The sequence below is a fragment of the Bos indicus x Bos taurus genome, chromosome 5 (genome assembly GCF_003369695.1).
Source record: "Bos indicus x Bos taurus breed Angus x Brahman F1 hybrid chromosome 5, Bos_hybrid_MaternalHap_v2.0, whole genome shotgun sequence".
In the NCBI taxonomy this organism is placed as follows: domain Eukaryota; kingdom Metazoa; phylum Chordata; class Mammalia; order Artiodactyla; family Bovidae; genus Bos; species Bos indicus x Bos taurus.
The window spans coordinates 94071593-94086378 of NC_040080.1; positions in this window are offsets into that span (position 1 = coordinate 94071593).

Consider the following 14786-nt stretch of genomic DNA (forward strand, 5'->3'; position numbering starts at 1 on the left):
TTTAGAAAAATGACAAAATGTGCAAGTCAAAAGAGGGTTGGGATGGGGCTTCCCTGGCTCAGTGGTAAAGAATATACCTGCCAATGCAAGAGGTTTGATCCCTGATCCGGGAAGATCCTACGTGACTCAGAACAACTAAGCCCATGTGACACAATTACTGGGCCCGTGCTCCAGAGCCTGGGAGCTGCAGCTGCTGAAGCCAGCACGGGCCTGTGCGCCCCCACAAGAGAAGCCACTGCAATGGGAAGCCTGCACACTCCAACTAGAGAGAAGCCACCTATCAAGGCAGCTGGACAAAAGCCCACACAGCAACGAAGACCCAGCACAGCCAAAATAAATTAAAAAAAAATAATAATAATAAGGTTGGTGGGCTTCCCTGGTGGCTCAGTGGTAAAGAATCTGCATGCCAATGCAGGAGACACGGGTTTGACTCCTGATCTGGGAAGATCCCACATACCATGCAGCATCTAAACCCACGCACCACAACTATAGAGCCTGTGCTCTAGAGCCTGAGAGCCTCAACTCCTGAAGCCCATGTGCCTCAGCTACTGGATTCTGTGCTCTAGAGGCTGTGCTCCCCAAGGGAAGCCATACCAATGAGAAACCCTCACACTGCAGCTAGAGAGTAGGGCACGCTCACTGCACCTAGAGAAAAGCCTGCCCAGGAACAAACACCCAGCACAACCAAAAATAAAACTTAATTAAAAAAAAATAGGAGGCCCTCCTTGGTGGTGCAGTGATTAAGAACTCGCGTGCCAATGCAGGGGACACGGGTTCAATCTCTGCTCTGGGAAGATTCCACATGCTGTGGAGCAGCTGAGTCTGTGGGTCACAACTGAAAAAATAGGGTTGGGGTCAGAGTCCCTGCCAGCTCCCTCTTTTTTCTTTCTTGTAATGGGTAAATATTGTAGTAAAAATAACAAACATTTAAATATTAATAGCATTTTACAGTTTCAAAGTGCTTTCATTTATAATCATACAATAGCTTTGTGTAACGGAATTCTAACCTTCATTTGACAGAGGAGGAAACCAAGGTACAGAGCAGTTAATGTGATTTCCTCAAGGGTATAGAACTCGTTAGCGACACAGAGACACATGCGGCATCTGACTAAAGTCTAGTGGCCATTATGAGGGGGCTGAAAATCTGTGTCCAACAAGGAAAGAAAGGAGAGAGTCCTTTCGGAAGAATTCTCAGGGTGGGGAATACAGATTTTCCTATGAAGTCTTATGAATGGTTGAGGATAAGATGGTCTTGGCATGGGCCCCAAAAGAAGTGAGGTAGAGGGGATTTCCCTGGTGGTCCAGTGATTAAGATGCTATACTCCCACTGCAGGGGGCATAGGTTCAGTTCCTGATTGAGGAAATAAGGTCCCACATGCCACACAGCATGATCTAAAAAAAATAGAAAGAAATGAGGTCTAAAAAAACCTAAATCTAACTGCAAGGATAAGAAAATATTAAGAAAACTGGGAAAGATATGCCAACCTGATAATATTTTGTTGATGAAATATTGAGTGTTCTAAGCAGTCTGGTTTAGAAGGAAACTCCAGAGGCTACTCTCTCCAGGACCCCACCTGTGGGCCGTACTGTCAACATGTGGCTAGATGACTGGTACTCAGAGATAGCAGAGCAGCAGAAGCCCACTGAACTATTTCATGTCTGTCATTTATTTTATCTTAAAGTTAGAACTGGACATGGAACAACAGACTGGTTCCAAATAGGGAAAGGAGTATGTCAAGGCTGTATATTGTCACCCTGCTTATTTAACTTCTATGCAGAGTACATCATGAGAAACGCTGGGCTGGAAGAAGCACGAGCTGTAATCAAGATTGCCGGGAGAAATATCAATAACCTCAGATATGCAGATGCCACCACCCTTATGGCAGAAAGTGAAGAGCAACTAAAAATCCTCTTGATGAAGGTGAAAGAGGAGAGTGAAAAAGTTGACTTAAAACTCAACATTCAGAAAACTAAGATCATGGCATCTGGTCCCATCACTTCATAGGAAATAGATGGGGAAACAGTGTCAGACTTTATTTTTTTGGGCTCCAAAATCACTGCAGATGTTAAGTGCAGCCATGAAATTAAAAGACGCTTACTCCTTGGAAGGAAAGTTATGACCAAACTAGATAGCATATTCAGAAGCAGAGACATTACTTTGCCAACAAAGGTCTGTCTAGTCAAGGCTATGGTTTTTCCAGTGGTCATGTATGGATGCGACAGTTAGACTGTGAAGAAAGCTGAGCGCCGAAGAATTGATGCTTTTGAACTGTGGTGCTGGAGAAGACTCTTGAGAGTCCCTTGGACTGCAAGGAGATCCAACCAGTCCATTCTGAAGGAGATCAGCCCTGGGATTTCTTTGGAAGGAATGATGCTAAAGCTGAAACTCCAGTACTTTGGCCACCTCACTCGAAGAGTTGACTCATTGGAAAAGACTCTGATGCTGGGAGGGCTTGGGGGCAGGAGGAGAAGGGGACGACAGAGGATGAGATGGCTGGATGGCATCACTGACTCGATGGACGTGAGTCTGGGTGAACTCCGGGAGTTGGTGATGGACAGGGAGGCCTGGCGTGCTGCGATTCATGGGGTTGCAAAGAGTCGGACACGACTGAGCGACTGAACTGAACTGAAGGTGAAAGTGTTAGTCGCTCAGTCATATCCAACTGTTTGCGACCCTACGGACTGTAGCCTGCCAGGCTCCTCTGTCTGTGGGATTCTCCAAACAAGAATACTGGAGTGGGTAGCCATTCCCTTCTCCAGGGGATCGAACCCAGATCTTAGGCCTAATATAATCTCTTTTGCTACCATCCCAACTAGTTCTGTGTTAGTGGGAGTTGGGGTAGGGGTTACTTATCAATGTATCTATATCTGCATCTGTATAGCTATATGTGATTTGGAAAGCTGTCTAGAAACTTCCAGTGTAACATCGATTCATGAGTTTATAAACAGAACTCATACTTTTCAGGTTTCATACTTTTCTTCACCAACTTCCTTGGCCTTTTCTTCTCACATCAGCTTTTGAATAATAGTGGTTGCTCCTGGTCTCTCTGGGAGGTCAAGGCTCCAAGCGTAAGAGGAGCTGTTGTTTCCTTCTGCTCTGATTCAGGCTGTCCTCGCCTTTTTGCTTTATCTGCTGTAAAAGCTTTATCTGTTGTAAAAAGCAAACAAAAAACCTCCTCTCCTTCAATTTTCTCCCTTGTAACAATCCTAAACTCTGCTGCAAGATTTGTCTTCCTAAAACACGGCCCTAATCAAGCCACTTTTCTGCTCAGAAACTGGTTCCCATGGTTACCTTGTTGAGTGCTTGCTATGTGTCAGATACTATCCTAAGTGGTCTGTGCGCATCATCTAATTTACTCACCACATCAACCCTGTGTGGTAGGGCCTTTTGTCTTCTCTGTTCAAAGATGAGGAAAGAGGTACACAGTAGTTACAGAACTTGTCCAGTGTTTCATGGCTGAAAAGAGGCAGAGCTGAGCTTTGAACCCAGGCGTTTGCAACCCAGAACTCAAGCTCTCCCAACACTCTGTATATTTTTAGGTCTATATCACGTCTCCTGGTGGCAGGACCTGTGATATCTGTCATGTCAAGCAACAAGCACAGCACCATATTTAATAAAAGCTTGTTGATAATTACGGTGATTCAGAAAAAAAAAGCAGTTCTATGGTGAATGTGATTGGGAGGAAGGGAGAATTTTAATTGTGATTCTCCAGTTTGCCTAGGAGAACATGGACTTCTTGATCCATGTGGATGTTGCTGACTGCATTTCAAGAGCCCCCGTTGTGTGCAGAGCTCTCTATTTAGTGGAAGAATTATCTGGGAACAAGACTTGATTTCTGTCCTTGAGATGCTCCTAGGCTAACGGAGGAGACTGCACTTAGCTCTAAGAACACAGGCATTTTTTTTTTTTACTGAATTTGCATGACTTGCAGTTTCAGACACCACCCAACAAGAGTTTGGAGGTTCTAGTTGACTGTGATGGTAGAAGGAGGTGGTGACCGGGAGACCACTGATACTCTTGGGGTCTCTAGCTGTCCTTCAACATGTGCAGCCTGGTTGTGGCCCAGGGAACTCAGCTGTGCTCTGTAGGTTGCCTCCACTGTGTGGTCTCCAGTGAACTTCTCAGCAAGGTAAAGGAGGGTGCCAGCGAAGATCAACCCCAGAACAAGGTAAAGAGACTGAGGAGACAGGAAGAAGTTCCTCACAGCCACGGGGCAGTGGAACTGAAACTGCAACTCAGGTCTCAAATGACACCCCCCCAAGTGTCTTGGCCTCACAAGGTCGGGGTGGAGAGGTGGCACCGTTTCCATGTCAGAATGACTCCAGTCATCACCCCTATTCCCACCCCGCCTCTCGCTGCAGCCATCTGCACTTAAGTGCCCTGCCCTCAAGCAAAAGCTGACATCTCAGTTTTTGGGGAAAGTGAGATGCAGTGTCCCTGACAAATGGGTGGGTCTCCACCCCCACCCCCGCCCAGTTTATGAGTCCAGGGTGGCTCCCTTCTAACACCCTCCCTCTCTTTATGGCCCTGCTGCGATCTTTGATGTCTTCTTCTTGTGAAGGGGTGGGGGTGGGGAGAGAGAAGCCAACCTCAGCCAGAGAGGCCCTGCCCACGGAAGTTCTCAGGTGAGGGAAGGAGTCCAGGGAGGAGGGCAGGATTTAGCATAAGCAGCAGTCGGTTGGATGGCCTAATGCTGAGCATCCTTCCAGACCCACATCTCTCTGGGAAACACCGGCATTATAGTCAGTCTCTGTCAAGCATTAGAAAGAGTATGGTGAAGTGGGCTTCAGCCTGGGTTCAAATCCTAGATTTGATCATTCTAGCTTTTGGACCTTGGGCAAGTTACATAACCCTTTGAACTTCACTTTCTAAATCTGAATTGAATAATAGACTATTTCTCACAAGATGTCATGAGAACAGAGTAAAACATGCACAGCAAGTACCCAGAAGAGTGTCTTATAGCCAAACTTGTCCCCCTGATGTAAAGAGAACGTCCTTGAGAGCCGGGATCTGAGCGGCCTTCTCCCCTCCCCGCCCCACAACCCTCCACCTTCTCCAGCACCTCACGCGTCTGCCCCTTCCATGCTTGGTTGGGAGGCTTTTTCCCTCAAGCCTTCCCCCTCACCCCCGCCCAGCCTTTCCTCTCGAATGGACAAATCCCAAGCTCAGTGCCAATTCTCTTCTCTGTCCTTTTCAGGCCCGCATCTCAAAAGCTTTTTCACCTGGAGAATCCTGTCAACAGCTCCCGTCTCCACACTTGGCAGTTTTTCCTCCTCTCTGCCGTGGTCCCTCTCTCTTCCATTAACATGATTTTATTTGCTTTGCTCCTATTCTTATCCATCTATAATTTTTATTTTATAGTCACTCCATAATGGTCTGGGGCCATTTCTACTGAATCACCAACTGGTCTTACTTTAGGATTTAATTTGGTTTTATTAAAATTACCAAAATTCTCCCTGGGCAGGTGCAGACCTGGCCAGGGCAAAGCTCTCTAGGCTGTTGACAGAGAGGTCCCTCCCCACTGGTAGCTTTCCAGGCTCTTTAGCACTTCGTTCAGCCACGGCGTGAATGTTTCTGGTGCAGCAGTGTGTGTGTGTCTACATGTAGTTTGAGGTGTGGATGTTTCCGTTTTAGCTATGAGAACCTAAGTTTGCACTGCCTAGGAAAAGGGCTGTAATGTATTTTAAGTGGTTAAAGAAGCTGCACAAGTAGCCACTGTACCTGCTGCACTTGGAAGTACAGACACATCCCGTCACCAGTCATTTTTGATGTGAAATCAGCAACAGTAATAGGTTTAAGCTGTTTTATGTACCGTGTGTGTTGTGCTTAGTCTCTCAGTCGTGTCCAACTTTTTGCAACCCCATGGACTGTAGCCCACCAGGCTCCCCTGTTCATAGGATTCTTTGGCAAAAATACTAGAGTGGATTGTCATTCCCTTCTCCAGGGGATCTTCTCCACCTGCATTGGCACATCTCCTGCATTGGCAGATGGATTCTTTTCTATCTGAACCTTATACCTTTACTTTTTCTTCAGGGAAAAGGGGTAGGAAAATTTCTGGAAAAATAGAATTTTCATTTAGTTTTTCCAGTGTATTACTTATTACCTCGAATAAAGAGATCTCCGTTAAATGCAGAAATTATAGCATTAGGAGTGTTGGACCCAGAAGTAGTAGAAGAGAAAATAGGATTCAAAGAAAATGAAAATAACAAAATTAAAAAACAACATCCTGAGTTGGATGTCTCATATTTATCCTGGTGGTTGATCACTGACTGTACCCCAAGGCCACCAATAAACTCAGATCCAATTGAGAGGTAGAACTCAGGCGTCTAGTTCTATGGACATCTTTGTTTTGTTCCCTTTTCTGAAGAGAAGCATTTTCTGTTAATTAGAGCATGCGCCTTCCTCCGCCTTTCCCTCAGCCCCTTCCATAGTCCCAGGATCTGCTATTTCCCCGCCTCTGCCTGTATATCCACATTCCAAATATCTCTCTCCTAAGGAACTGCAGAAGAACTCTATGGTGGAAAACATCAACAGTGCACTTCTTTTTTAAAATGAATTAATTCATTTATTTTTAATTGAAGGATTCTGGGAAAGATTGAAGGCCGGAAGAGAAGGGGACAACAGAGGATGAGATGGTTGGATGGCATCACCGACTCAGTGGACATAAGTTTGAGCAAACTCCAGGAGATGGTGAAGGACAAGGAAGCCTGGTGTGCTGCAGTCCATGGGGTTGCAAAGAGTCAGACGACTTAGCAACTAGCAACAGATTGAAGGGTAATTGCAGTATTGTGTTGGTTTCTGCCATACATCAATTTGGATCAGCCATAGGTGTACATGTGTACCCTCTCTCTTGAGCCTCCCTCCCACCTCCCACCCTATCCCACCCCTCTAGGTTGTCACAGAGCCCTAGTTTGAGTTTCCTTGAGTCATACAGAAATTCCCACTGTCCATACTGTCTATTTTACGCATGTTAGTGTATATATTTCCACGCTACTCTCTCCATTTGTCCCACCCTCTCCTTCTTAGCACCTCCCCCAACCCTCCCCCACCCCCTTTTCCATAAGTCTGGAAAAGTGCACTTCTTTCCTGGAGAATCGCATCAAATTAGGTCAGAGGGCTGTTGGGCAAAGAGTCTCTGTTTTGGTGTCTCAACTTCTGCTCCCCTCCTGCAGCTCTCCTTGGCTAGAATCAATTTGGCATTGAATCTGCCTGTTGATTTTAAGAGAATTGGGAATAAAGCTGGGATGAAGAAGTTAGCTTCCTCCTGGGAATAATGCAGACTCGAGTTCTCCCTTGAGGACCTAACTTTGAATCTAGAGGGTTGAGTGAGAAATGAGGCCATCTGTGGCAGCCTAACACTGGGCATTTGAAAATGGGCATTTTCTCATCATCCTTCCTTTCCTTTAAAAAAAATAATGTAGCTTGGAAGAATATGATTATCCTTAAACATTTTATTTTTTAATTAAAGAGGGTTCATTATGCTACCCGTCTCATCTCGTCCCAGAGGAGAGAAACCCTGTGTTCAGCAGTTTGCTAAGAAATAATTATAGGTTCAGATCTTCCCCAGGCCCCGAAATTCAATTAAAATTTTTTTGTTTTAAGTTGCTTGCAGTCACATGGTGTGTAAATCTGCGTGGATGAGTGTGTGTGCGCGCGCATGTGCACGTGCGCACACATGCCCCAGTTTTCCTTGTAACTACTCTGGGAATGGGTTCCCAAATGTGAGGTTCCTGAAAGACACCAATCCCCCCACTCCCAACCCAGTTTCTTGGCTGTTTCTACATGATCTGATATTAACACATAATGCTCTGTGAAAGCAACCTTTGTTTTTTTTGTTAGTTTGTTCGTTTTTGGCTAGAATCACTCTGTTTGTCTATCGGTCCCCAATTCCTGGGATATGTCTCTGGTTTATACTGAATCAGATCAGTGTAAATAAGTGGCTCTCAACCAACTCTGTGGATCAAAATCACCTGGGGGGACTTTTAAGCAGTAGCAATGCCTACTCCCTGATGTATATATTCAGCTGGTGTGGAGTGGGGCCCAGGCATCAGTATTTTTTAAAGGCTCCTTAGGTGTTAATGTACCCCAGTTCAATTCCTGGGTTGGGAAGCTCCCCTGGAGGAGGGCATGGCAACCCACTCCAGTATTCTTGCCTGGAGAATCCCCATGGACAGAGGAGCCTGGTGGGCTTATAGTCCATGGGGTCACAAAGTGTCGGACAAGACTGAGTGACTAAGCACAGCACAGCACAAAAGACACCCAAAGGGCTTCCCTGTTGAGTCAGCAGTTAAGAATTGGCCTGCGATGTAGAAGACCTAGGTTCAATCCCTGGGCCAGGAAGATCCCCTGGAGAAGGGAATAGTTACCTACTCCAGTATTCTTGCCTGGTTAATCCCATGAACAGAGGAGCCTGGCAGGCTACAGTCCATGGGGTCGCAAGAGTCAGATGCAATTTAGGGACTAAACAATAATAACACAAAGACACACAAATAGGGTCATGGGGCCCAAATTTCATTGCCTACTTGCTCAGCTTACTATCTAGTTAGTTTAAGTAGGGTAAGATAGGGGCAGAGTGGTTACCTGCCACTTTTATACTGACTCTGAGTTATATTTAAACTTGGGGTGGAAACAGGATTCCATATAGTTCTCCCCTGCACCGCCTCTTTCCTCATCCCAAGAAGGGGGGCAGTTCTGTTGTAGGACTGCCCCTGTTTACACAAAAAAATTATTAGGGAGGATAGTGTATAGATGACTCTTCTTGTAAGAACATTCCAGGAAATGGGGCAGTATTAATATTTATGGGTTCATTCAGGCTGCGATTGACCTTTTCCCTAGTTTACAGAAAGGAGCTAAAAATTCCCAGGCCTTGGGGCACAGGACCTCCTGGCAGCAGAAATATGGAAAGAGGGAGGCAGGGCTCTGTGAGGCCAGATTCTCCCAGATAATTAACCAAAATAGACATGGCTAATAGAAATCTAATAAATAAATTAATAAATAAAACAATGTACTTATGAATCCCTATATATCTCAGCATATAAACATATATAGGTTTCTGCATATTAGTAGCTTACACAATGTGTGTGTTTGCAGATTTAAATAGAATGGTATATAAATATATTTATATAACTACAGCAGCCTTGTGGAATGTGGAGGTAATTATGCAGATAGCTCAGGCATGTTTTTTGAAAATTGTAGCCATTTTCATATTTGACTGAAAATTTCACTGTTATCCTGATGTTCCCAAGTATTTAGACTTATAAGTTATGTATATATTTTCTAGTTTGCCTACAGATGTTTGTATACATTATATATAGAATAGGTTAGGAGATATATATATATATATATATTTGCTATTTTTCAGAGAGAGGGTTCTGAATTAGTGTAGATAGCCAAAGTGAGCAGTTCAAACTCAGATAATCTACACTGGGGCTTAAATAATCTGCATTTACTAATTATATGAATTCAGTTCTAAAATCTTCACTTATTTGGTGCTACGTAGATATAGCCCCTGGAGAAGGCAATGGCACCCCACTCCAGTACTTTTGCCTGGAAAATCCCATGGACGGAGGAGCCTGGTGGGCTGCAGTCCATGGGGTCGCTAGAGTCGGACACAACTGAGTGACTTCACTTTCACTTTTCACTTTCATGCATTGGAGAAGGAAACGGCAACCCACTCCAGTGTTCTTGCCTGGAGAATCCCAGGGACAGGGAAGCCTGGTGGGCTGCCGTCTCTGGGGTCGCACAGAGTCGGACACGACTGAAGTGACTTAGCAGCAGCAGCAGCAGATATAGCCCCTACAAATTTGAACCAGTTGAATGCACTTCATTTTGCCTTTGAGAATGCAGGTGTGTGATGAATAGTTAAGGACCTACTGATTCCAGTTTGAATTATCCACCCTCTTGAAGGGAGGATGAATAGAAAACTATCCAAGAAAAAGCTGAGAGAAAGAATTTCAATTTGTCTTTGTCATGAATCAAAATATTTTCTCTCACTCTTTGCCCGGCTCCCTCACACGTAGGCACTCATGCACACACACGCGGGAGCATGCATGCATACATATGTATACACACTCACTCATTTATTAAACTGATGCTAATTTCTTTCTGGGCTGGACTGACAGCAGCTTGATGGTCTGTGGAGGGGAGGAAGCAAACCAAAGCTGTCTCCAGACACAAGAACAGACCACTGCTCACGAGCCACAATTATGGAGATGTGCTTTAGACCCAAAAAGCCTTGGTGGAGAAATTGTTTACAAACCACTACCAAACACCTAATCAGATTTCTATGACACTTCTGTCGCCCTCCCTGGTTTCATGGAGATCTTTCTTGTCCTTTCAAGTGTCTGAGGTCTTCTGGCAGTGTTCAGTAGGTATTCTGTGAGAATTGTTCTGCATGTGGAAAATGTATTTTTGTGATGTATTTGTGGGAGCAGGTGAGCTCCACGTTCTTCTACTCCACCATCTATTTTTTTTTAATTTATTTACTTGGCTACATTGGGTCTTAGATTGTTTCTCTCTAGTTGTGGCTTAGTTGCCCTGCAACATGTGGAATCTTAGTTCCCCAACCAGGGATCAAACCTGCCTCCCCTGAATTGGAAGGCGGATTCTTAACCACAGGACCACAGGGTAAGTCCTTACTCCACTATCTTGATTCTGAGCTTCTCTATGACATTTCTACTTATCTCCCAGTTTGGTTCTGTATCTGAAACTGGAACAGATACTGGAACTGTGTCCCCCAAGTCTGCCTCCAAGAGCTGGGGCTCAGGGTCACACTGTGGACAATGGCGTGGGAAGAAGGCCACTGCTACCATCTCCCCATCCCCTGTGCATAGTCCAGGCTGAGCTGACCACGGAGGCTCCCAAGATCCTGCTTTACATCATTATGATGATTTTGTATGAAAAATTATATAGATGAGTTTTATGAATATTCTCCTCTCTCTGGGTTGGCTGAGCAACAACTTAGTTTTAAATATGCCCCTCATTCTCCTAGCTGCATCTTTTATCTTGTTTGCAAAACAAAAATGAAGCATAGGAGAATAAAACAACCCTGCCTTGGAGAAAGACTACCCTGTTTAAACCCAAGATTGGCTACTCATGGATGAAATAAAATAAAAGAGAGTTTTCTGAATTGTTCAATTTTAAACACGCCACATTATTAAATACATTCAACATGAAACCAACTTCTGTTGTTTTACTTGAGTCAAACCTCTAGTTGGAATGGGCCTGCAGGAAGAGGGAGTGGAAGTACTCTGTTAGGTACCTAGATGCTGTTCTATTTCATCTACAGTCCTGGTGATGCCATTTAATCATAGGGTGGATATACCAGCTTTCCAGTTCTCACTTGGGATATACATGCCTATATACTACCTAGGTTTGTGACCAAGGAGGCTAGGACCAGCATCTCATCTACTCATTCAGCAAAGATTTACTGAGCCCCTACTAAGTGTTGGGAACTGCGTGAGGTTCTGGTAAAAAGACAACAAGATCTTGTCTATGAGGTCCTCACAGTACATATTTGTGGAAGAAATGGACATATTAGCAAATAGGTATAATACAATGAAAGAAGTAACACAGGAGTATTATAAAAGCACAAAGGAGAGGTGGTATCTAACCTGCTCTTTGGGGTGGGGGATGGACTCTCAAGGAGCAGACGATGAGAGCCAGAATGTTATTTTCATACATTCTAGTCCTCAGTATGATATTCTGCTTGTTGAATGAATTGGTCAAGGGTTTATTAAGTCTCTGGAATTGCAGTGACAGAAGCACTGGAATAGGAGTCTGAAGGTCTGGGTTCTGGATCAGGCTCCATGATTACAGTCTGTGACTTGGCCCCGCTGCTGCTTGTCAAGATGAAGTCAGGGCAAGATCCTGGGCTGGTGCCAGACCTCTGCTTCCTTGGTTAATTAAATACACTGTCCCTCCTCCCAGTATGCGTGTCACCCAGAAGAAATAAAACCAAAGTTTTCTTCTCGAATCCACTCATAAAATAGTCATCAGCTCACTTGGGACCGGTCACTCAGTCGAGTCTTACTGTTTGCGACCCCATGGACTATAGTGCGCCAGGCACCCCGTCCGTGGAATTTTTCAGGCAAGAATACTAGAGTGGGTTGGTATGCCCTCCTTTGCCTGACCCAAGAATCAAACCCATGTTTCCTGCACTGGCAGGCGAATTCTTTGCCACTGAGTCATCTGGGAAGCCACCATCTCTCTCTAACTCTGTCCTATCCCAATTTTCTGTGAATCTTTAAAAAAGTATTTCAAAGTTATCTAGAAGAGTATTTATAACGTGAGACAGTTTTTTGCAAAAGTTAGGACAGGTTAACTAGTGCTGAGGAGGCTGGAATGCCGAGAAAGTGAAATGATAGGAAAGAATCCATTTGGTTTACTTTGGCCCGTGCTGACCAGCAGTTTAAAGCCATCCTAGGGACTTTCCTAGAGATCCAGTGGTCAGGACTCTGTGCTTTCTCTGCTGAGGGCCCAGATTCAATCCCTGGTCAGGGTACTAAGATCCTGCAAGCCCCACAGTGTGGCCAGAAAGAAAGAAAGAAAAGAAAAGAAAACTACCCTTTACTTAGAGCAGTGGGACGGCAGGCAGGGACCAGGGTCTGTATCATGTTCTACAAGGAAGACTATTTCTCTTCTTGAGCCAAGCAGAGAGGGAGACTGGTGGCTGAAGTGTCCTGACCTGATTGGAACAGGAGGCCTCACATCCCTGCTGATTCCTCACATCCCCTGACCTTAGGCTGAAGAGAGGAAATAAAACCAAATGTTGGATTATAATCAAGCAACTCCATGTTAAAAGCCGAAGGGCCTAACCCTTCTCACAGAATTCATTTGCTCTTTGCCTCTAGAACACTCAGGTGCTTGCTTACCTCTGTTTTGTCTTCTGCAAAATGGGTAGAGCTATTCCTGCCCTATTTACTATTCAGTGTACTTTACTGTGGTGGTACTTTTCATAGTGTGTAACTTGTAGTTGATTAAGATCTGTCTTCCTAACTTGAAAGGTATATTCAGGAAGATAAGAACTGTGTTTATTTTCCTCTCCATTTAATTCCCAGAATGTTCAGTGCTTCCATGCACTGGCCAGTCAACCAATAAATACATTTGAATAAATGAATGAATGAATGGCATTGTCAGGATTAAGATGAACTATTTGAAATACTTCAAAAAAATGTACAGGTGAAAAGAGTGTAAAGCATTGTTTCTAGTTAACTAGATCGTAAATTTCTTGAATTTAGGAACCAAATCTTACACCCTTTAAAAAATGTGTTTATTTACTTATTGCTTATTTATTTCGGGGTCCTAGTTGCTGTACTCGGGCTTTCTCTAGTTGTGGTGAGCTGGGGCTACTCTAGTTGCAGTGCAAGGGCTTCTCATTGTGGTGGCTTCTCTTGTTTGGGAACACAGGCTTTAGGGCCCACAGGCTTCACTGCCCCGTGTCATACAGGTTCTTCCTGGACCAGGATCGAACATGTGTCCCCTTGGTTGGTAGGCAGATTCTTAACCACTGGACCATCTGGGAATCACAAGTGTTACACTGTTTATTTCCCATTCAACCTAGCAGAGCACTCTCTGCATAGTTAGGTGCTCCGTAAATAATTATGCTCATCACTATAGTATTTAAAAGAAAAATAATACTTGAATAAACAATCCCAAAGTGAATTTAATAAAGACAATTCCATATATAATAGCATTAAAAATAATAAAATGCTTAGGAATAAATTTCATAGAAGAATTGAAAAATTTATACTCTGAAAACTACAAAGCACTGTTGAAACTTAATTAAAGAAAACCTAAATAAATGTAAAAACATCCCATGTTCATGGCAATACTTCCCAAATTTATCTACAGATTCGACATAATGCCTACAACAGAATCTCATTTCACTTCTTTGTAGAAACTGACAAAGCTAATCCCAGAATTCGTATAGAAACCAAAGGGACCCAAAAGAGCCCAGACAATCTTGAACAAGAAGAATGATGATGGAAGACTCAGATTTATTGATTTTTAAACTTACAACAATAGTACAGTAATCAAGAGAGTACAGTACTGGCATAAAGAAAAACATATAGATCGATGGAATAGAAAGATTGTTCAGGAAGAAACCCTCACATTTATGGTCAATTGACTTTTGACATTGGGCCTAGAAAATTCGATGGAGGAAGGATAGATTTTTCAAGTGGTGCTGGGACAAATGGACAGCCACATGCAAGAAAATTAAATTGGATTCCTACTGCACACAATATGCAAAAACTAACTCAAAATTGATGAAAGACCTAAATGTAAGAGTTAAAAATGTGGAACTCTTAAAAAAAATACATAGGTGTAAATCTTCATGACTTTGGATTAAGTAATGATTTCTTAGATAAAGTAACCCTAAGAGAAATACATAAATGGACTTCATCAAAATTAAATACTTTTTGCTTCAAAGGATACCATGAGGAAAGTGAAAAGATAATTCACAGAATAGGAGACTATATTTGCAAATCATTTATCTGATTAGAGATTTGTATCTAGAATACATAAAGAACTCTCATGACTCAAAAATAAAAACAAGTAGCCCAAACGAGTAAAGGATATGAATAGGCATTTCTGCAAAGAAGAAATACATGCCAATAAGCACATGAAAATATGCTCAGTGTTGTTAACTATCAAAGAAATGCAGATCAAAATCACTAGAATATGGCTATAATAATAAAAAATAAGATATTAATAAGTGTTGGTGAAAGCTGGAAAAAATTTAACCCTGGTTGGTAGAAATATAAAATGATACATCTGCTTTGCA